Source organism: Gracilinanus agilis, chromosome 6 (genome assembly GCF_016433145.1).
Source record: "Gracilinanus agilis isolate LMUSP501 chromosome 6, AgileGrace, whole genome shotgun sequence".
NCBI lineage: Eukaryota > Metazoa > Chordata > Mammalia > Didelphimorphia > Didelphidae > Gracilinanus > Gracilinanus agilis.
This window is the reverse complement of record NC_058135.1, coordinates 197,668,052-197,692,741: the sequence shown is the minus strand read 5'-3', so window position 1 is coordinate 197,692,741 and position 24,690 is coordinate 197,668,052. Positions and strand designations below refer to the sequence as shown.

Here is a 24,690-nt window from a genome sequence, read left to right as displayed (position 1 = left end):
CAGAAGGGATTGTGTATCATTTTTCATCTTTTTACCTCCAGCACCCAGTATGATATCTTGCAAGTCAGAAGTGGTTAATAACGTCAGTCAGCAAGTATTTATTAAGCTACTGCTGTTCTCCATTGTGAGCAAACAGGTGGCACAGTGGATAGAGAACTGAGTCTAGAGTCAGGAGAACTTGAGTTCAAATCTACCCTCAGAGGCATAATAACTGTTTGACCTTGAGTTAGTCACTTAACCTGGCTTGCCTAAGCTTCTTTATCTGTAAAAGGAGCTATAGAAGGAAATGACAATTTTTTTTGCCAGAAAAACCTCAAATGGGTTCCCAAAGAGTTAGATATTGAAATGACTGAACAGCAAATGTTTCATTTTAGAAAAAAATATATCAACATTATCAATCTCTAGGACTTCAAATTAGTTAATTAGATCATATACATCAGAAATCAGAGACCAAATTGGATGGAACAAAGTTCAGTTAAAATATGGGGTTCGGGGTGACCAGAGAAAGATGAGAGTATTCAACCATTTGGGAGGATTAGTCAGGCCTCAATGTATGATTTTGATCAGCCTCTGGGAATAGGAGAGTACAAAAGTCATCTCTCAAGAACAAGTTCAAACCCTGACTGCCACATGAAACCTTTTTGGACAACCCTAGTCCTTCTCTGATTATTGAACAATTATTATCTGTACTATTCATCAGATCATTCACTATATATGTATTATCTACCCAATAATATTATAAAATATGTGAAGAAAATGATAAATGTTAGAGGAGATGAGGGAAAGTTGGGATACTAATATACTGTTGGTGGAATGGTGAACTGAAACAACCATTCTGGAGAGCAATATGGAACCAGACCCAAAGGTCCAGAGAACTCTGCATACCTGTTGACCCAGCAATACCATTATTAGGTCTGTATCCCAAAGAGATCAAAGATAAGCAGAAAAGACCTATTCATACAAAATATTTTAGTAGCAATTTTTGAAGTGGCAAAGAATTAGAAATTGAAGGGGTGTCCATCAATTGGGGAATGACTAAACAAGTTATGATAATAGAGTTATAATAGAAAACTTCTGTGCCATAAAAAATGAAGAACAGAATGAGTTCAGAAAAACCTGGAAAGACTTATATGCACTGATGCAAAGTGAGGGAACAAAGCTGGGAGAACAGGACACATAATAAAAATATTGTATCATGACCATCTGTGAAGGACTAAGCTATTATCAGCAAACAAATTTCCAAGATACTCACAAAGGATTCATGATGAAAAATGCTATCCAAAACCAAAAAGGGAACTGTTGGAATTGGACTATAGAAAAACCATGCCATCTTTCACTTTATGTCCTTTTAAGTTTTTAATTGGATGATTGATATGTGTCTTCATAGCATGAGCAATATCGAAATATGTATTTCATAAAAGCATTGGGATAACCTATATCAGACTCTATATTACATTGGAAGGGCAAGGAGGGAAAGAATATGAATTGTAAAATGTCAGAAAACAATTGTCAAAAGTGGTTTCTACATGTAACTGAATAAAAGAAAAATGATGTATGGAATGGGAAAAAATGAGTGTAAAGGCTATATCTTTAAACTCCAAGATCTGACCCTAATCTCCTTTTTCAGCCTTGTCTAAATGACTCATCACTTCACACTTAGACTGCTCTAAACAAATGGATAAATGAACAAATAGCATTTTTTTTAAAGCAAGGGCTTCTACGTTTCAAGGTCTGGGCTAAAGATACAAATGGAAAAGTGAGACAAAAGAAAAAGTGATATCCACGAGTTCTTGATCTAAAGAAGATGCAACAAGAACAGGATGAGACTTTCCCTTTTTGAAGTTCAAAAGAATCTTTATGTGTGTATACACACACACACACACATAAAGATTATATTTTTGTGTATATATTTTTGGGTATACACACACATATATATGTATATATATGTTCTTTTGTCTTTAGTGCTGGTCTCCTTATCTCATTGGAGTTGGGAGTGTAGCAGCTGATTCCACTGATCCTAGCTCACATATACACTATGATCTGAGTTTTGCAAAGGACTTCACAAATAGTACTATGTGACTTATTTTATCCTCACAACAACTCTGTGAAACAGATGATACTATTTTCCCCATTTTACACAGTAGAAAACTGAGGTCAACAGAGATCGTGTCTTGCCCAGGGTCACAGAGAGGAACTGTCTGAGGCAAGATTTGTATTCCAGTCTTCTTAAGTCCAGGCTCAGTGCTCTAACCACTGTACCACTTGACTATTGACAGGGAAACTTTGACCTGCTCCATTTTGGACTGGGATTGTTCACTCCATTTAGGTAGTCTACTGTGCCTGCTTCTGGGTGCTCAACATTTTAGTGCTGGTTTCTGTAGTTCTGTAGTCTTGGCTCACAACTCCCAGCCTCAAGTTATTCATCAGTGTCAACCTCCCCAACTAGTAGGAGTTACAGGAATAGCACAAAATGTGCATATATATATATGTATGCATATACATATATATATTCTTAAAAAAACAAACTTAGAAATTTGCAGAAGTTTTAAAGTTATATGTTTTTTAAATTTATAATGAGAATGTTCCACTATGGGGTGAAGATGAGAATGCAGCTGAAGGATAGAGGAGATATTCTTAAAAACCTTCTAGGTTAAGTAGCAGAGAATTTGAAGGACTTTGCTCTTGGGGATGCCGCCTAACCTTAGTTTAATGCAATACAATCTGACAATATACAATAAATGTTAGCTAATGGATCAACAAGAAGAAAACAGCAAGTTTTCAACTGAATAAGTGGAAACGATTCTAGGAAGTACATTCATTTGTGCATCCCCATAAATATTTACCCTATCTAAAAAGGCAAGCTCCTGATATGAAAATGTTCAAATATTAATGATTCTCCAAGAACTTTAGTTATATAGGTAAGGAAGCATTTTTTAGCTTACTGAATTCTAATATTGTTCTTCTAATCACAGCCTCAGAAAACCACTGAACCACCTGTCCTGGGAAAACTCCCTCTGGATTTCACTTGGCAGGGAGCAGGAATTACCCCTACAGGGAAGCATCAACTTAAATGAGTAAATAACAGTTTTACCTGTTAGGGACAGGATTGCACCCTAAAGGCAACCTCATTACAGCACTGTATATTCTATGAAAACAGATGTTCCCTTTTTGTAGGGCATATTTCTTTTCTTTCTCTCTAATTAAGTTATGTTTCAGCTTCCTCTATAACATCCTGCCTTCTCTGTCTTGCTCTTTTCCCATAGACTACATTTTTTCCACTGTGGAGAACTACTCTTTGCTAAAAGCCACTCACTGTGATGAAACTTATCCTCTTTAACCCCAAACTGTGCCTCCTAGGTATACCCAGTGATTTTCATTAAATCTTTCTATACTAAGGTAGACTCTGGATCAACCTTTGGTTGTCCTCTCTGTTGAGGACGAATATATTTCTGAAGCCGTAATTCAAAAACACCAGAGCTGCTTCCATCTCTGGGTGTGAATAAAAAGCAAGGAAACAGGCATGAGACTTAGGAGATCATTAACTAGGATAATAGAACTATTTTTGCACACTAATTGTGATTATTTTAAGAGCAGTTATGCTCATATCAACATCATTTAATTCTATATGTTAAAGACACACTTTGATCATAACTTTGAGGAATCAGAGAAACTCAGACATGGTAAAGTCATTCATTAAAACTAAAATCTGAAAAGACATTTCTTCAAATTCTCTGGCTAATCTTTGAATGGTCTCCAGTGAGAGAGGACCAACTAACGAGGCCAACCATCTAGTAACTGTGAACATTAAGTTGTTTATTTTCTCTGAAGATATCCAGTGGCCTATAGAAGGTGTATTAGATAGAGTGCTGGACCTAAGAATCAGGAAGACCTGAGTTCTAATTCTGATTTCAGACACGTGTAAACTCTGTCACCTGGATTAAGTTACTTAGCCTGTCAGTCAATAAACGTTTACTAAACACCCACCATGGGCCAGAATCTGTGCTAAGGTCTGGGGACACAAGAAAAAGTAAAGCAAACTTTATTCTCAAGGAACTTACAGACTAATGGGGAAGATAATATGCAAACAATAATTCAATGAAGCTATATACTAGATAAATTAAAAGCAATCAATAGAAGGAAGGCATTAGGATTAAGGAGAAGCAGAAAAGATTTTTCAATAGCAGTTGGATTTTAGCTGGGGCTTGAAACAAGTCAAGAGGCAAGGATGAAGAGGGAGAACATTCTAGGCATGGGGAGGGCAGCCTAGCAATTAAAATAAAGAAAAACACAAAAGAAAATAAGTAAAAGGTTTTAATGGAGCATAAGGAATGGATTTGAAATTTGGCAAGCAATGTGTATAAAAGCCTTTCATTCATTTAAAGATTTATCCTACTTTCTCTTCTTAATATAAAAGGAGTTAATTGAAACTGAATAATACCCTAATAAGATTTGCAAAATGAAGTTTGAGGGACCTACAGTCTTCTTTGCTGTTACTCTCTAAATATGCTACTAGACAGTAGGTACTTATGAGGAATTGTAGTTATTGAAATCTGCTTATATTTGAGGTCCAGAGATTGATGTGCTTTGAAAAATACTTCACTAAAAAGGATGAATAGGTAGGAAATAGAATGAGAAACAATAAAAGGAAAGGATGAAAATATTACATGTAAGGAAAGAATTTGGGTGTAATGCTTAACAAGTTTCCAAAAGTTTCTGAATTTCCATTAATTATATAGTTTTATAACACCATTAAATTATTCAACATTCATTTACTATGAAGTCTCTTTTCATTCATAAAAGGGGTTTTGTCTCCTATTAGAAGGTGAGTCACATCAATTTTATTAAAGCAGGAGATCATATATTCCTCAGAGTAGGTCAAAGCCCTACATTGATTGGCCATGCTCTAACCAACCAAACTCATTATGTCTCTTCTTGATTAACCAAGTCGTCTTCTTTTATTCCATCCACCCCCATCATCCTGTTCAAGCCTTTCTCTTTTCTCATGCTATTTATCTTCAAATAAGTGATTTCATGGCTCCATTCAGTCAAGTTGTATCCATCAAATCATTCAAGACTTGGTATAAGGTACACCTACTCTAATAAACCTTTTCTGACTAACCTCATCCCATTCTTATACTGCATTTTAGTCATACACATATATTCTACATAATCCTCATCTTTAAAGGGAGAAAATATCTGTCTCTGACCTCAGAGAGTTGTGTTGATTATAGATATAATTGCTGCCTTCAGTGTGTTTATAATTGAATTATCAATTTACTATTTAAATGTATAAGCTTTTTGCCTCTCAGCTCACCAGGGAGCAGAATCCTTCTTTGGAAAGGAGCTCTTTAATTTATTCCAGATTGCATGTTGATACAATTTTTAATAATCATTTTCTGACATCTTCCATTTTATCTTCACTCCCTCCCTACCAATCCTTCCCAAGAATGCAAGTAATGTAAGTTGTACATATATTATCATATAATATATATTTCCACGTTTGTCATGTCGTGACACAAGACACATATTGCTTACACTAGAGAAAATCTAATAGAAGGAATAAAGTGAACATGGCATGCTTCAATCTGAATGCAGGCTGTATCAGTTCTTTTTATGACAGTACTTGGGCTTTTTAGGAAATAAGCTTTACTGAGAACTTGCTTTAAGTTCTAGACCAGTGATTCCCAAAGGGGGCACCCCACCCCCCAGTTGGTGCTGCAACGATCCAGGGGGGCAGTGATGGCCACAGGTACATTTATCTTTCCTATTAATTGCTATTAAAATAAAAAAATAATTTCCAGGGGTTTAAGTAATATTTTTTCTGGAAAGGGGGCGGTAGGCCAAAAAAGTTTTGGAACCATTGTTCTAGACTGTAAGAAAATCATGAAGTCCTTCTCCAAATTCTGTACCTCCAGAATCAGTGTAAGAACTCCAAGCATGACGATAACGACAACTTTAGCTACTGATATAGAATGATTTTTTAAATGCTTCCCAAAAAAGCCACAATTTTGTTGATTTCCAAAGTCCCATTTCTAATGTAGACTGCAACTACTACTACATGCCTCATTTCATGAGTTTCTGTAGCTCCAAAATTCATTATCTGATCATCTATCTGATGGAGGTCCTCTCTGAAATGAGCTAAGCTGGCTTTTTTGGGGCAATATCATTAATAGTACACTTGAAGTTTTACAAATTGAAAGGAGCTAGTAGAGACTGGAATAGCTTTGGAGAAATGTGGTCACACATCATGATGAAGCATAGTAGGAGAATGATAAGAATGTACATATATCTATATAATCATGTATTATATATTATATATATGCAGGACATACACATAACTTTGTGTATGTATGTTGAGAAAAATCATAAGAGGAAGCATTCTTAAAATTGACACTCTTTGCTCATATTTCTTGCATCCTGCTTAGTCAGATCTTGATAGGGTTTTCCTTTTGGTTTGGGAAAAAATGATGGTGTGGTGGCTATGAAGTAAGCTGCTCCTTTAACAGTCAAAGTATAGATCTTATCTCACTTTTGTATCCAAATATGCCTCTTTACTCACTAAAACTCCATTCTTCCTGCTATTGACCTGCACTTGTACCTTTCCTTTTCCTGTGCCTTTAATTAAAAGCTAACATTTATGTGCCCTTTTTTATTGGGTGAAAGATAACCTTTGCTTCCTGTGGAGTTTAGATAAGCTTCACCCCACGACAGGTACCAAACAGGTTCATCTTGATATAAAGCAAGGGAAGGGGGGAACCTTTGATCTATTTGGCTGAAATATTTTAAAATGCCAGACTGAATATTTGTTTAGCACTTACTTCTTTTACGTAATGCCACTATAATAAATTATTTCTGGGCATTGTTGTTGCTAAAAGGTTTAAGCTCAAATTAGTCATACTAAGTGGCTCTGACCCTTCCTTAGCATCATAGAGAATATTGTGCCAGAGATTTTCTTAATAGTTGAAAATGTATCACTACAGAGAGCTACTTATTATGGCTTAGAGGTACATAATTAAGCAGTAATATTAAGCATTTGTGGCTCAATATTTACAAATACACATACACATTTAAAACTGCATATTTACTTCTTTCATTCTGGGTTTAATCATTTACAGAGCAATATAAAGATCTCTAGACTGAGCATTAGGAGGTTTGAGTTCTAGTCTTGGCTCTACTAGTTATTAAATATGCAAATTTAAAAAATCATAACATCTCCATGAATCAATTTTCTCACCTCTAAGTGACTGGTATAGATTAGATGATCTATGAGATTCTTTTCAATTCAATAAAATTCCACTAACCCTAACATCTTCCAACGGCTATATTTCTTGGTCCTATTACCTAAAAAGGTAAAATATTCATTTTGAAAGAAATGAGATCATTTACATTGTAATCATTCAAATCTCTTTTTAATGTGATAGAAATCATATCATCTCTTTGTGTTATGGAAATTACACATATTCTATAGAGGGTCATTTCTCTATTGGTTGCATCTTCTAAACCTGGGGTCCATATCATAAAAGGATCAGTAGAAAGAATTCAGGATGTTTGACCTGGAAAAAAGAAGACTCAATGGGAGTCTTTAAGCATTTGTAGGGCTGCCTTATAAGAAAGAAATAAGATTTATTATTAATATTATTAATTGTTATTATTAATAAGATTTATTAAACTAGGATCACCAGGAGAAGGGTCCAAAATGGTAAAAAGAGGCTTGATATCAGAAAAAAAATCATCCTAACAGAGCCATGAAAAGAAGAAATGGACAGCCAGGGAAAACATTGGTCTTTCAATCACTGGAGGTTTTCTTATAAAAGCTGGGAAACTATTTGCCAGGTATTGTATTGTGGGGATTCCTGAGGCAAAAAAGTTGGATAAGATGTGTACTAAGATTCCTTTCAACTACAATTTGAGGATTCTGTGATTATAATCATGACATTAAAATGTCTTAGAATGTAGTTTGCAAACAAGATAAAGATAAGATGCAAAAGAGTAGGAAACAGATGGGAGAGAGGAAAATAATTGGATGAGGTCCTCAAATAAAAATGCTTTAAAAAATAACCTAAGAATAGTAAGAGAAACTGAACCATTTGTATTGTAGCAAAAATCTTTAGGCAGGTAATCTATTTAAGATACTTTTTTTTAGTACTTAGTCGTTTCTAAAGGCAGTAAAAAATATATTTGCTTTTATTAATGTCCCTGTCATCCATCATTTCTAGCCCAATTCTACATTAAATCACCAATGTGACATTTTCCTAAAATACTACTCCTGAGAATTTTAATAACTATTTGACAGGGAGTTTTCAGAAGAAAAACTGATTTCGTCCAGTCAAATATTTGGATTTTATACATTTTTTTCAAACACGAAACGGAGAAATATGCAAATTTTGATGAAGGCCTCCCCTCTCCATTCTCTTCAGTTTATTATTTTATGTCCCCATTTCTATAGCAGACTCTTAATTGATGTCTCTGCTTCCATTTTCTCCAGTGTGTTTTAAGAACGTAAATTTAGAGCTGAGAATGAACTTAGAGATCATGTAGTTTAAACTCCTTGTTTTTTAGCAAACAAAAGACAAGAAAAGTGAATGGACATTCCCAAGGTCATCTTCAGAGTGATGTCAATAATGCAGGGTGGGGGGAGGGAGGTTGAGGAATGTATTCACAGAGTTTTAATTTAATCTGCATTATTAACACTTCATCTAAATAATTAACAAAACAATCAATTACACCCTAATTTGTTGTGGTTGCTGATTTCTGAGATATAAATACTCTCTGAAAATTTAGCAACTAGAGCTAATAGGAGCTGGCTGAAGCATACCCCTGGACATATTACTGGTTCAAGTCTTCACACAAGCAACTGGGGAATGGGCAATCAAGAAATGACTTGTAGAAGGTAGTGCATGAACTGAGATTTGAAGAAGGTTAGAAATTCATAAAAACGAAGTCCAGGTATTGCAAAAAGCCCAGATATTGGAGATAAGCATATCATTTGTGAAAATAGCAAAAAAGGTCTGTCTTAAAGCAATATGCAATATGTAATGTATATTAATGTGTATTAACTCCAGAAAACTGATGTGAGCAGGTTGTGAAAGGCTTTAAATATTTAAACATTAAATATTAAAAATGAAATTAATGAAATTAAATATTAAATAAATATCAAATAATTATTTGAGAATCGAGAATATAATAAGAACATATTTGAATGTATGGGTATGTACAGCCAGAAAAACTATGATGCTTAATGAACAGAAAAGAGGCATCATCAGAACTCTATTTTAAGAACATCACTTTAGCAGCTAACTGGAGGATGGATTGAAGAAGGGAGATCACTTATTCACAGATACGAGTTAGGAGGCTGTAGTGATTGCTCAAATGAGAGGTGATGAGATTCTGGACCAGGGTGGAAAGCATGAGAGTTGAGAGAAATGTACAAATGTGGAGATGCCGGGGAAGTAAAAAAGACAAGATGCTGCCATTGCGGGATAAGTAACAAAACAAAGATATTTTAAATTCTGAAAATCAGGATGACTGGAAGGATGATCGTTTCCTTGAATAAAAGAGGGAAGATTTTGGAAAGAAAGATAAAGAACTCTATTTTCAAAACATTCTAGTTGAGATTCCTATGGAACATTCATTTAACCAATAGGCAAATGATGATGTGGGACTAATTATCTAAATAGAGATGATAACTGAACTCATGAGACCTTACCCATGCCTAGATCCAGAAGTGCAGAAAAAGAAGATTATGCTTTGTTTATCCACAATTCAAAGTATTGGGAAGTTCAAAGAGGGAGGGCACTGAATAATTCAGAAACAAAGTTCCCTCTGGTATAAAACATGGAATATAAGCCATTATATATGATGCTTGCCACTCTACTTCTTATTACTCTATATGTAATGTGAGAATTTATTTTTATATATTGAATTATTTTTATATCAGGGTCCTGGATTATAAAGGGAGAATTCCTGAGCCAGGTCTCAGGATGTGCAAAACCTCACTTGTCAGTTTGGGGAAGGGCTGAGGGTATGATGGACCACCTCTTAATTAGCTATCACCAATTAAAGTTAACTTAGGATGTTCAAGGGATGGGCTGAATAATGAACTCTCCAAAACATATAAATGTATTTGGGCCAGGAGTTTCCATTTGTTTATAATGTTTGAGAGAGTCATCTAGCCCCAGTTAGGATGTCTTGACCAGTCAATTAATAAATTATGTCAATATTAGAAAAATAAGTCTCACAAGATAATTTTAATCACTACAACAGCATAGAACAGAGGTGTCAAATATGGGTCTACATGCAGCCCACTATGCTCCCAGGCATATCCCAAATTAGATGAAAATATGAGAGAAATACTAATTAAAAATTAACCAATAAATTGAATAATAAATTACAATAAAAATAAATTGAATAATGAAACATGGACAATATTAATGTTTTTCTAGATGAATGTATGGCCCACATGGATCTTTACATAGAGTTTAGTGATCCCAGTTTCTATATGAGTTTGACATCCCTGGGCACAGAACACCATATGAGCCTGAACAGAATACCTAACTTTGGTGGATCATGAAACATTCACATGGGAGAGGGAGCATTCCTCTTCAATTACTTATGCAGTTCACTAATTGACCTTCTTGATCCTAATTTCTCTCACTGATCTTCATGGAAGCTTTAGGAATCATTGAGGTCACAAAATCTCAGAGTAGGAATGCTTATAGAGACCATCTAGTTGTGCTTATGTGAACAAATGCTCTCCAGAATATATCTGGTTGTAAGTCATCCAGTCATTGCTTAAAGTACTCCAGACTGAGGCAACCCACTATTTCTAGAGATCACACATTCTACGTCTGGAGAGTTCTAATTGGAAAGTGTGTCCTTACAATAATCCTAAATTTATTCCTATGAAACTTGTATACATTGTTCTGAGTTCTATTATCTTTGGCCAAATAAGTTAAGACTTTTCCCCATTTTCACGATGGCTCATTTAATGCTTTAAGATGGTTATCATTCCCCCCCCCCCAAATTTCTCTTTTCCTGTTCTTTCAACCTATCTTCATATATTATGGTTGCACAGAGGGCTGCACAAAGCATTCGTCTTGTCCTTTTCCTAAACCCCTCATTCCTTTCTCCTTACTTGAAAGTTGAAAAGTAGGTGGAAGGTAATAGGACTGTCTCCCTAGGGTAGAGATGTATATCAAATTGGGGAGTAAAAAGAACCTGTCCCACATCAGGAATAAAATTTCAACGTTGGAGTAATTGTCTTTCTCTTTCAAGACATGATTGGAGAGTATTTAACTTACTACACTTTCTAGGGAAGGAGGCAGTCAAAAGAAATGAGAATATTTTCCAAGCCAGCCTGGAAAATTTTTTGTCTATGTCCCTTTTCCCACTTGGCCTCAAATAAGTAGTAATTTACTTATTTAAATTATTAAATTATTAACATTATTTTTAATTTTTTAATTTAAAAATAAATTATTAAAAACTCTCAGGTGACCTCCACTATCCTGAAGACCTTCTTTGTGATGCCACATAACTTAACCATGTTGCTCCTTACAATATGATGCTCTAATATGGACTAAATGATGTCTAAATGACAGCAGATCAACTCAAAATACATTGGGCTATCACCCACCAAGTTAAAGGCAGCATGCTTCTTTTAATATAGAATAAGTTGTATAAACTTGTGGGATGACTATCTATTTTTAACTCATTAAAAACTTGTGGTCTATTATAAACCCCAAATATTTTTTAGAGACCATGCTGTCTAACCACCTCTCCTTTATCCATTATCACAGTGTCTAGCACACGGGAGATGTTTAATATATTCTTACTTGATTGTTTGATGCTGTATGTGTAAGGCTGAGTTTTGTTATTTGTGTGATATCTTATTATTTATCTTTATTCAATTTCACCTTACCAAATGTGCCTCCATATTTTAGCCTGTCAAGATCTTTTTTGTATCCTGTCATCCAGTGTGTTAGCAATTCCTTTAAGTTATTTTGTCACCTGCAAATTTGATAACCATACTGTTATGCCTTTATCCAAGTCGCTGTTTAATTGCTTCATTTTTAGGCAAAGAGAGGAGGCCTAGGGAGATAACTTGTCCAAGGTCATAATGGGATTAAGTAGTAGGACTGGAGCCAGAATTTAGGTATGAAATATTAGAGCTCAGTGCACCATCTACATCACACTGATTCCACACCACTTCACCATGGGAGCTAGTTCTCTGTCCTGTGCTTCTTTTATATTTCACATAAAGCTTTGAAAAATTACTCCTTATATCTTTGCCACATCAATTTGAACATTTCAGTTACAAAGCACTGAACTCAATCCTTCAAAAGTAAAGCTATCATTCTGAGACTGAAGAACACAATTTTCTAATACAAAACACTATTATTTCTATAGTTTCTGTTTTTTATATTTAGTGTATATAGTCTCTTAGAAAATATACAGGACAATATTTAGTTTTTGAACTATTCAAGGGATTGAATAACTTTTTTTCTCTGAAACTTCCTCAAGAATTACTAAAAACTTTCAGGTGTATTGCTTTAGTAAAATGTCACATTGATGATTTAACACAGAATGGGACTGGAAGTTATAGATGACAGAAGAGGTATTAATAAAATAATATATATATACAGTACATATTTTTAGTGTATTTGAAGGCTATTAAATGCTAGGAAAATGATTTTAAAATAGATTATTTGCCTGGTAGAAATTTTTGGCACCTTGGAAATTGTCCTGTTTCTTTGGCTACTTAGAAGCTGTGTCTTTTCCTATTTATTTACTCCCTACTTGTCTGTCAATTCTATTATCAATGAACATATTAGGACTCTGGAATCAAGTATTTTAGTGTACATCTTTTAGTACAGAGTTTGTCCTGCAAATGCCTAAGAATGTGAATTCTGCTGAAGACCAGGCTTTCTGTGTGACCTAGGGCACTGAATTAGCCTCTGGACATGGAGAAACACTATTTTGGAAGTTGTTTTCAGTTACACTAGACATAAGGTCAGGATATTAAAGCAAAAAAGATATCTTTGGGATCATAGAGTCCAAACCTCTCATGTGAAAGTGTTTCCCTTTCCAAATAAAAATGGATATAAATGATCCTTGAACAGATGGCTAGGTCACACATGCATATCATAGAGTATGCATTTAGAACTGAAAGGGAACTTAGAAACTATTTGATCTTGCCTCCCCATTTTATAGGTAGAGAGACTGGGATGAAACTGAATTTAGCTTAGCTGAGCTCAAGAAGTTAAGAGACTTGCCCAATATTCTACAGATCATGACAGAGAAAGATTTAGATACGTGTCATCTGGCTCTTTATTTCAATCACAAAGGAAGGACTGAACTATTGATCTAGTGTCTCACACTCCTATGGAGTTATAAAAATATTGGAGAAGGCTAGAGAGGATTTGGCTTTTTCAGACTGGGAGTCTCCCACTTTAGGTGGGTTTGATCTGACATCTTCACGAGGGAAAAATGAGACTATGGAATAATGACAATGCTCAGCAACCAGAAACAAAACAAGAATAAGAACAAGAATAGGGAATAATAATAGAATTGTGAGCATATTTCCTTTACCTTTATTTGACTCTTGTATCTTTATAACTTTATAAGCAAACATTCTTTTATTTTCTTTGATTGTATTGGAATAATTTTATACATTGTTCTAAGATCTGATGTTAGGACATGACAAACAGTCTGAGAGAGCTTTGATTCACATTCTGATGAATCCCACAAATAGGGATGACCAATATAAAAAAGAAATAGAATTAGAAAATTAAGAAAGAAATCTATAAAAGACTACTAAAATAAAATAAATCATTTATGTTTAATAGAGAAGATGATCTAGTTAAAATTGGAAGAATTTTGGATATGAATTTTTGAAACTTTGATGAACGTACAAAAAGGACATATCAGATAATATAAAACATATATTATGATTCTTTTCCTCACTTGCAGAAATTTTAACCTCTTATATCTTGGGGGAAAGTAGAGCTAGGTTCCATCTTAAAAGGTTCAATCAATCTCTCTCTTTCTCTCTCTCTCTCTCTCTCTCTCTCTCTCTCTCTCTCTCTCTCTCTCTCTCTCTCTCTCTCTCTCTCTCAATATTTTGTAACCTTTGCCAGAGATTTAATGAAGGGCACACAAGGCCAATGATCCAATTAATAGAGGAAGAAACCAAAAATGTTTAAAAATACAGGAAATGTGTTCATATTGTATGAGCAAGTAAGATTCAGCAAGATGCAGGAGCACAATATACAGCAAGATGGGTCTGACTAATTCCGGTTTTCCAGATAATGCTTTTGATTGCACTCATGAAATGATGGACAAGGCCACATTTAGGCAGCTTCTTTCTTAGACTGAATGTTTCCCATAGCTTTGAGTGTGTTGCTAGCATGAATGCTCCAGGGAATAAAAGCGAGAGGGAGAGTGAACAGAAAGGAATTCAGTGGAAGTGCTGAATTGGAAAGAAACCAGGCAGAAAGGATAGAGTAGGTGTATCAAGGAAAATATTACTCAAGTGAATCAGACTTGCTCTGGGCTGTCAAATTCAATACATGGGTTAAACTAGGTAAAGTGAAATGACCGTATTCAGTCATTTCCTCTCATTTTTTTCTCTTCACTTTTGTTTAACAGATGTTATTAAAGGCCTACTATGTGCTATGTGTTGGACTTACAATTAAAAACAACATATTAGATTCTAGGGATATCACAGCCTAACACAACATAGTTCCTGGTCTCAAACCAACAGAGGTATGAATATAAGTTGCTGTAATTTAATCTTCATTATAAATATATAAGAAAAGTCCAAACAATGTTATGACAAATTTGAAGAGAGAGATTACATGCAGTGAGCACCTCAATACAGAATACATAAAAAAGTTGGTACTGAAGCTGAGCCTTGAATGAATGAACAGAGAAGATGGGAGGGATGCCCACACCAGGTATGGGATACAGAATATATAAAAGGTATTACAGTTACAGAAGGAAGGGTGAAAATAAGAAAACACAACTGGAGAACAATGACTGGATAACGGTGACACAGCATCCCAGTTTGGCTAGAATGTAGAGATTACGAATGAGAACAATGTGGAATTACTGAAAAGATAAAATGAAGCCAGATTATAAAGGATCTTGAAGGGAAGGGTAGGGAATATATATTTAACTTGATCAGAGTGGGGAGTCATTGATGGTTCCTGAGCAGCAGAGTGATATGTTCAGAATTGTGAATTAGAAAGATTAGTTGTATAAGGTGGATATAAGGCATCCTCCCTAACTATACAGGGGACAATATTCTCTGTTGCTCTACTAAAAAGGTATCAGATTCTTCCTACATCATGGAAACTCCTAGAAATTTGATGAAAGTGAACACTATCCCAGACAATTTAGGTTATAAGTTGAGCAAGGCAAACCAAGATTAAGTGAAAAATTATTTTGTTTTGTCTTAATGATTGACAATACATTTGACATTTCATTTCTTTTGCTATTTCTCTTCCCTTGAAAAGCCTGTTTTCTCTTCTCTGCCTTCTTATCTCCTATTCAACTTTTGAGAACTATCGAGAGTTCCCCATCAAATCTTTTCTAAATGCCCCATTTCTCATTGATCTACTCCATTTTTGAGTTGTCCATCAAATCCATTCTATTTCTGAACACCCACAATACTAAATATCTATATTATACAGTTCTATATTTATTTATCTCATTGTTATTTGACTAACTAGGTGTGTATTCTTCAAGGTTGGAGACTAATAAATAATGGAGTAAGAAGCAACTTCAGAAACCATTAAGTACAACCTCAACAGTACCAAGGAGTTTGTGATTTTCCGAATGTTATATAAACAATACATATCACAGAAGGGAATTGAACCTAGCCTCTGATTCCAGGGCCAGTGTTTTTCCCATTATCCTGCCTTTTTAGGACTCTGTCCTCCCTGTGCATCTCCTTTGTGCCTAGCACAATGTTGGTCATGTAGGTACCATTTTTCCAAATACCTATGAATTTATCTCCACCACTACCCCAAATACAAAGAACTGGACATTAGCCTTTTAGAGATGTGCATAGTAATTTGAAATCTGTGAGTACTTAGAGAACATCATTCCCTACCTCTCAGTGAATAGGGCAAGAGTATGCACATCTTTATCATCTCTGTACTGTTAATGCTTAAATAGTAAACACTATTGAACACCAGTTTCTAAGGTGTTTTATTTATTATTACATTTTCTTTAGCACTTAAAGTTTTTTTGCATATAACTAGGAGGTTAATGAGTTCTTTTAGAATGAATTAATTTAGAAATTTTTGCTTTGTGCTCTGTAATTTTATTATATTGCACATGAAGGAATTCACCATTACTCTAGAAATCTGTGTGTGCACAGTTGTCTAAGTGATGTCTTTCTCTTCAAAAGGACATATTTAATTCTAAATTTTTTAAAATCATTATACAACTTAACAAAGTGGATAGAGAGCTAGTCTCAGAGGCAGGAAGGTCTATGGTTAAGTTATGTCTCTGAAACATGTTGGCTATGTGACCATGGCCAAGTCCTCAAAACTCTTAGTCATCCAGGCAACTCTCTAAGAGTGAAAGTTGCAGACAAAAAAAGAAGTGCTTATCTGGATTTAAAAAGGGAATTTCCTTACCTGGGAGCTCTCTATCTGTATGAAATCAGGGTTTTAGTCCATAACTGTAGAGCAGTTACCAGACTTGGCCAAACACAGAAGTTTTCTAGCAGAGGCTAATACAAGGGATTCTATTTCTCTGCATAATCGACAGAGTCCTCTGGTTCTATTTTAAAAAATCATTATGTCTATTTCCTTTATTAATTAAGATTAATTAAGATTTCATATTACTATTGATGGCACAGAAATCAGCATCAAGTATGGGGTATATTGATGGACAGATATATTATAAGAAAACTATCTGATATGTATGAGGTCTATCATCAAGAAGAAATCTGCCACATGCTATACACATATGGATCTATATAAAAATAAATAGTAATTAAAATAATTATTTATATTTATGAACATTTTCACATTGACCAGAGAGTTAAAAAACAGTGGAATTACTTAGGTAACTTCATTTATAAATCCTTAGAAATGTACATCTGATAATATGAGGAAATATCTTCTAAAAGTCAAAGTATTTTCAGTCCTTCCAATTGATCTTTTTAATAACTGCATAAGTTTTTAAAGAATTAAATTTTATTGTTAGTGAGACTATAGCATTTCCAGGTAATATGTTCTAATTAATAAGAATTATGGCCTTATAGTAGCACAGGAAGAAGTCTTCTAATGAATAGCTTAAGCACTAAAATACTGAGCTCTAAAATTAGTTGATACTCACCGAAAAGAAAAATAGGTATTTTTATTTTCAAAATTAATGATTTGTTTAAGATGAGAGTCTGCTCTCTTGCTGATTCTCAGTCCATAATTATCTGAACATTGTATCAACATGGATAGAAATATGGCCCCCATAAAGTGTTTGTGCTATTCCCAGCATGATTTTTAAAAATCACTGAAGATAAATTGATTAATTAATCAATGTTTATAGATATCCCATTATACACAAGGTACACTGGCCATAAATATAAAATTTAGTCCATATTCTCAAGAAACTTATAGTCTATTTGGAGTAGCAAAACATTCCAACAAACTACAATGATGTAAGGTGCCATTATAGAAGTCAATGTAAAGAGAATGGATTTCCAACTGAAGTGAAAAGGGAAGGTGGAATAGCTAGAGTTTATCACTGAAGAACTTGTAAAGATATTGGAAAGAAAGTTTCAGATGAAGGCATTCCTGGTAACTAAAATATAATTGCAGTGATTTGGAGATGGCGACAAGTAGGGGACGCTGTGATGGCCATGCACAGATTGGTCTGAGTCAGACCATGAATATAGGTAGGCAAGTAAAGTATAGACATAGTTGTCAGGTAGACTGGGACATATTTTGAAAGGCTTTTGATGTCATACTAGGAAATATAGTAATCAACATCAGGGAGGCATGGCAGACTTTGGAGCAGTTGACAGTAAAAGTATTGTTTTAGGGAGCTAAATTTGCAGGTAGCCTGAAGAATAGATTGATGGAAGTTACACCAGAGAAAGAGAGATATTTTAAAAGTCTATCATAGGGGGCAGCTAGGTGGCTCAGTGGATAGAGTCAAGCCCAAAGATAGAAGTTCTTGGGTCCAAATCTAGCCCCAAACACTACCTACTTATGTGACCCTGGGTCCGATTGCCTAGTCCTTGCTTTTCTTCTGCATTAGAACCAATGCATACTGTGATTCTAAGAAAGAAGATAAGGTGTTTTTTGTTTTTTTTTGGTCTGTTTTGTTTTTTAGGCTATTGTAGGAGTCAGAACATGAAGATTTGAGCAAAGAAAGAAATGAAACATCAATATCCTATCTTTTGGATAGTAACAATATCTGATATGTGTAGAAGGACAATGGATAATAAGATACAAGTTTTAAAATGTTTATTTTTCCTTGCAACCTTATATTTCTCAAACTTTATAACAGTTGTCTATGGAAGCATTCATTGGAAAACTGACCAGTGTTTTGATGTATCTATCAGATCAAAAGTTGAAGAGAAAACCTAATTTCTTCCTAGAGTCTACAGAATCAATTACCTTAAATAGAATCAGTATAGATTTTTACAGCTTTGAAAATGACATCATAGTCAAAAGGCATACAAGTTTCTAATGTTAAACTTCTGATAGAGCCAGTGTCCTTCCCATATCCAAAAGATAAGCAACCATGAAATACAAAAAATGAAGTAAAAGTTATTTCTTTATTGGCCTAAACTCCGTTGTAGTTACATGTTTATAGGATCATGGATTAGAACTAGAAGATATCTAATTTAAAATCTAAGCCAAATGCACCTCATTTACAGCTAAAGAAAGTGCATACAAGAGAGGTTAAGTGATTTGTCCAAGGTCATACAGGAAATGACAAAAAGAAATAGGATCTGAGAATAACAAAAGAGGTTGAGATCAAATGCCATAGGAATGCAATCTTTCCCTTTGTGTACCGAGTCTCCAAATCCATTGCTCTTTCTACTGTATATTTTTGTAGTGGTTTGGCTCTACATATTATTTCACCAATGGGATTTGTACTCAGAGACTTTTTTTTTTGTCTTTGTAGCTCTGGAGTCTAGAACATCACCTTACATGACAACAAGAGTGTTGAACAAATCTTAATTCAGACCCTCAGATAAACCAAGGAAGAACTTCTAATTTATGAGAGGTTGTACACACTGGAATATTTACAATAGGATTAAAACACAATTGAAGTACAAATAGAGATGATGGAGAATCAAGCTCCATCTGTTTTGGATATTTGAAAAAATCCTCTTAGAAAGTATAAAATATTTTATTTTTTTCTTTGTGTCCCTGGCACAAATGCATAGTAGGTACTTATGAGAAATGAATGAATGTTTGTTGAATGGATTGATAATTTAGGAGAATTTCTGTTTCCTCTTCTTTGCCTTCTTCATTCAAAAGACTAATATTAGAAATCTATTTTCTATGTCTCCACACTGGCAAGCGGACAAACAAAACTATATTAAAGGTCCTCTTTACTCCTAAAATTTAAAAAAAATTACTTAACATGTCTTTTTCATGAATGTTCCAAACTTATGCTCAGTCCAGCCACATGGCAAACATAAAGAACTTCTCCAAAGGTGGGACAGGCTTAGCAGATAGTTTCTCATGTAGTTCAATGCTATGACTGTGAAAATTTGTTTTGCTGAACTCTATTTCTTTATTACAAAGACAGGGACTAGAGTTGGTGGGGGGTGGGGAGAGGAGCAGGAAGGAAGAGGATGCTACTATATAAAAAGTAATAGTTGTATAAAAGTCAAAAAAACCTACTGACTTTATATATATAATCTTTGAACAACAGCAACAGTACAGTATGGTATAAATACTGAACTTGAATCTATAGAAGTCTGGCTTTAAGTAACTCCTCTGATACTGACCAACTCTATAATTATGAGCAAGTCAACTGGCTTCTTTCACCCTCAGTATGTTTCCATGCAAAATAGATGAAATACTGTCTGTACTATCTCTTGCACACATTTTTGGTGAGTATTAAAGGAGATAATATCTGAAAAGCACTCTTTATAACTGCAAACACCTTGTAAATATCAACTATTCTCATTAAGGGAATGGCACTATAATATTTTCCCACTATTCTTTCCTAATTCACATTTCTTTAGCTTTGATAGATGTAGAGATGCATCTTTTTTCTTTTGATTACATTACATTTTTTAAAAGAATTTTTAACACAAATCCAAATATAGCTAAGATTAGGAAAAATACAGTTAACTAGAAGATATCTTCAAAGGAAGTTTTGCAAAAAAAAAAGATTCATTTCCAAGATACCTAAGGACCAGATTCAAATTTATAAGAATGACAATCAACCCTCAACTGGTAAATGGTCTAAAGATATGAAAACTTTTCTCAAGGAAAAAAAATCAATATTCTCTATAGCCATATTGGAAAAAAGCCCAAATAATTAGTATTTAGAGAGACACAAATTGAAGCAATTTAAGGTTCCAACTAACATAATTCAAATTGGAAATATTGATAAAAAAACAGAAAATGACATGTTCAAGGGCTCTGAGAAAAGAGGCATTTTAATATATTTTTGGTAGAGCAATGAATTGGGGAAACAATTCTGCAAAGCAATTTGTAATTATGAACAAAATGTTATTAAACAGTTCATGCTCTTTGACCCTGTTATGCCACTATAAAACCTATACTCTCAATGAAATAAATTGAAGAAAATGCCATATATATACTAAAATATTTGTAGCAACTCATTTTGTGTTAGCAAAACTCAGGAAATGAAAAGACTGCCCACCAAATGAGGGAATGGTTGAACAGGTTGAGGCATATCATTTTGACATATAATGGAATACCATTGTGCTGTAAGACTTGTATAAGCTAATTCAGAATGAACTAAGAACTTGAAGAATAATTTAAAACATCAATATTGTAAAAATGAACAATTCTGAAAGATGGGAATTCTAATCAATTTTGATTCCAGAGGAATGATGAAGAAAAACCCTTACTTCATGAAAGATGACAGGCTAATATGCAGAAGGAAAAAAAACCCAACACATTTTGGGATATGACCAATGTGCAAAATGTTTTTGATTGTGTTTATGTGATACAGGAGTTTCATAATTCTTTCTCTTTCTCTTTATCTCACTTTCCCTCCCCGTTTCCCACTCTTTTTCTCTCTTTCTTTCTCTCTACCACTTGCTCCCTCCATCTCACCTTACTCTTTTCTCTCTAATCATTAGATGGGGAAGGTAGGAGGCAATTAAAAAATGAATTCTTGTAAATTGAAAATAAAAAGTAGAATATATAGCAAAAGAAAGGATTTTACTATATAATATTTTTATCGCTCAGTAAAGTATTATTTTTAACATATTAGCAGGAAAAGATTTATAACAATTTACATTTACATAACATTTTAAGTTATAAAACACTTACTAAGAAAGCTATGTGATAATTTCTAAGTCAAATCTGTACAAGTACCTTGTACCTTAGAGGTATATGATAAATATTTATTGAGTAAGTGAATTAATGGAAAAACCGGGGGGCTTTAACTCTAAGTAAGGTAGCAGCCTCTTGGCCCCATATTTCTTTTGCCACATTCATTTGGCAGTGTCTTCCTGATACTCCCAAATCATGCCATCTGTGGGCATATGTCATGATTCCATGTACTTGTTTTGTCCTGTTGTAATTGTCATAGTCATAAAGATTCTTAATTTGCTATTTGGCATCCCAAAGTAGTCTATGAACCAGTTGACATTTTGGAATAAGTCATCTAGGATTTTCAATTAAATTTGTTACACATTCATTCCATATCTACAGGGCATGTTGTTATAAAGGGATATCAAGGCACAAATGATATAATTCCTGCAATAGAGTCATAGAACTTCAGAATTGGAAAGGTCCTGAGCAGGGGTTTAAGATCAAGTACTCAACAAAGTCAGCCTTCCCTTAAAGATCTTCATATAGGGAGGACCTACCAGTACAAAAGGCAAACGAATCCACTTATAGAGAGGAGTTTACATTTTAATGGAAGTGGCAAATAAAACTGAGAAGGAGGGAGGCAGAGAGGGAGGGATAGAGAAAGAGAGGGAGACAGACAGATAGAGAGATAGACAGAGAGACAGACAGACAGAGCGATATACAGACAGATGGAGACAGAAAGAAATAGAGAGAAAAGAGGGAGAATGCAGGAAAGACATTGTGTAATATCTCCAACTTGAGCTGAGCTTTAGAAAGCTTAAGATTCTGTGACCTGGAGGTGAGGATGCCACACATTGCAGATACAGGGGACAGTCTATACAAAGGCTCTGAAGAAGAAGGTCACAGTTCTTATAAACTTCAAACAACTAAATAGGATTAAGGATGAGTTTTTTTCTGCTCTGGTCTCTGTGTGTGCAAACATTCTAATTTGTACAGATTTACTCTTAGGATGTTATTTCTGTTTAGAGGCTATGTGTAATTACCCACAAAATAGTAGTTTGTGCCATAGTTAAGAATGTTCTCTGTGCCATGAAGCATATGGTTTGGGCTTTGCAGTTTCTGTGCTCATACGGTAGGTCAGTAAATTTTTCATAACAGATTTTAAGATGATCTACCAAGCAAACATGCCCTCAGGCTGGGAGAGTTTCTTTAACAGATTGTTAATTTTCTGACTTGCTGGTCACCAGTGTTGTAACTTGACAGCTGATAGATTGCTTACATATTGCAATTTTGGCAAAAATACCTAGACTGGTACAGAAAATACTCAGAGCTTTGGGGGTATCTAAAAATGTTTAGATAGGAACTAATTGAAATTCTTTGGGCTGATCAAACAAAACAATAGGAATAGGAACAGCCTCAAAACCATCTCTGGAACCAGAACTATTGCAGAATCTCAGTAGTACTGTGTATTTGCAAAGATATCAGCAAGACAGAGTCAAAAGTGAGACAAAAATTCTATGGTAACAAAGCAGTTTTAATGGGTGGAGGCCACAACCACTAAAACTCTTGTGAGGAAATATAATCTTGGCAATGAAGAATTAAAACAGCTTTTCCAATTGTTTGACAGCAAATATCTAACTTGGCCTAGAGCACAGACATTATCTGAGTACCAAATGTACACTTGAAGGAAAAAGTGATAGTGTCTCTGCCTTTTCTGAAAATTCATACGTTCTTTACACATTCTGGAGGGCTAAGTCTATCCTGCCCGTTCAATGGAGCTTCTTTTGAATACCACATTCAAGAATTACATTTATTTTTTCTTATCTTCTGCTGTCCTAACCCAATTTAGTCTAGGATTATATGCTCTATCATTCTCTAATTATTTCTTGTGATTAGTTCCTGTTTCCCTCTAAGGTTCAAGACTGTAATTTTATGGAAGTATTTGAGATTAAATAGTAATATAATTCATTTGGAGGAGTAAAATGTCTCAGACTTTATGGAAAATAATGAGAAAAGTAGCAATGAAAGGGCCATAATATTATCAGTCTTCAAAATATTATAATGCAACAATAATGATTTGAGCTTGGTTACAAAATTGAAAAAGTATATCAATGGAAAAGAGCGGACAAACAATAAGATGAAATTGAAAGATGTGGTCAGTATTTGATAAACCCAAGAACACAAAATATAGGAGAGAGAGGAGTCCTTTTTGACAAGAGCTGGAAACAATTGGAACACTAGAAAGCAGTTTGGTAGAAAAAGGCTTCGATGAGCTTTTTCAGTATTTTATGGCAAGTTCAAATTGGATATGGGACCTGAATATAGAAGCTGAATAAGAAGTTACAGGAGATAAATTTGACACCTGTAAATAGGGTGAGGTTTTTATGGCCAAACGAAGTACAGAAGTCATCATAAAGGCCTATATAAAATAGACAACTATGATTATGTAGATTAAAAAAAATTTATGTGAACAAAATCAATATATATGGAAGAAATGCTATTGAAAAAGAATAAGATCTATGCATCAAATATAACTGATAAAACCCACAAACATATATACATATATATGTGAATATACCTGGATGACACAGATTTATGAAAAACAACCTTTCCCAATAGATAAATTGCCAGATTATAAAATAGCAGTTTCAAAAAATAATTAATACTCATAAGTGACCATGTGAAAACATGCAACAAATCATTAATGCAAATGAAAATACTTTTGAGCTGTCATCTTATTCCTTGAAAATTGGCAAAGATTACCCAAATTAAAATAGTAATTCTTGATGGCTTATTTTAAGATAGGGATACTAATGTACTCTTTGTTAAGCTACAAATTGGTTCAACCATTCTGGATAAAAACCTGTAATTATATGCAAATATCTTATTATAACAAGGGTAGTCAAATATAGCTAGGTGGTATATTAATTAGAACACTGTATCTGGAATCAGGAAGACTGACTTCAAAAACTGGTCTCAAGTACTTAGCTGTAGGATTCTGGAAAAGCCACCTAACCTATATCTGTCTTAATTTCCTCATCTGAAAAAGGATTATAAAGCATCTAACACCTAAGATTATTTTGAGGATAAAATAACTATACAGTGCTTTGAAAACCTCAAAGAATTATATGATCACCATTATTGTCAATGTTGTTGTCATCATCGTCGTCATCGTCTTCTTCTTCTTCTTCTTCTT

At 34.3% G+C, this 24,690-nt stretch overlaps 1 protein-coding gene across 1 annotated transcript in view; it reads right to left on the bottom strand.

Moving 5' to 3' along the window:
• Positions 1 to 24,690, bottom strand: part of KCNIP4 (potassium voltage-gated channel interacting protein 4) — a 493,493-nt gene that overhangs the window by 412,682 nt on the left and 56,121 nt on the right. The gene's annotated exons all lie outside the window — the stretch shown is intronic.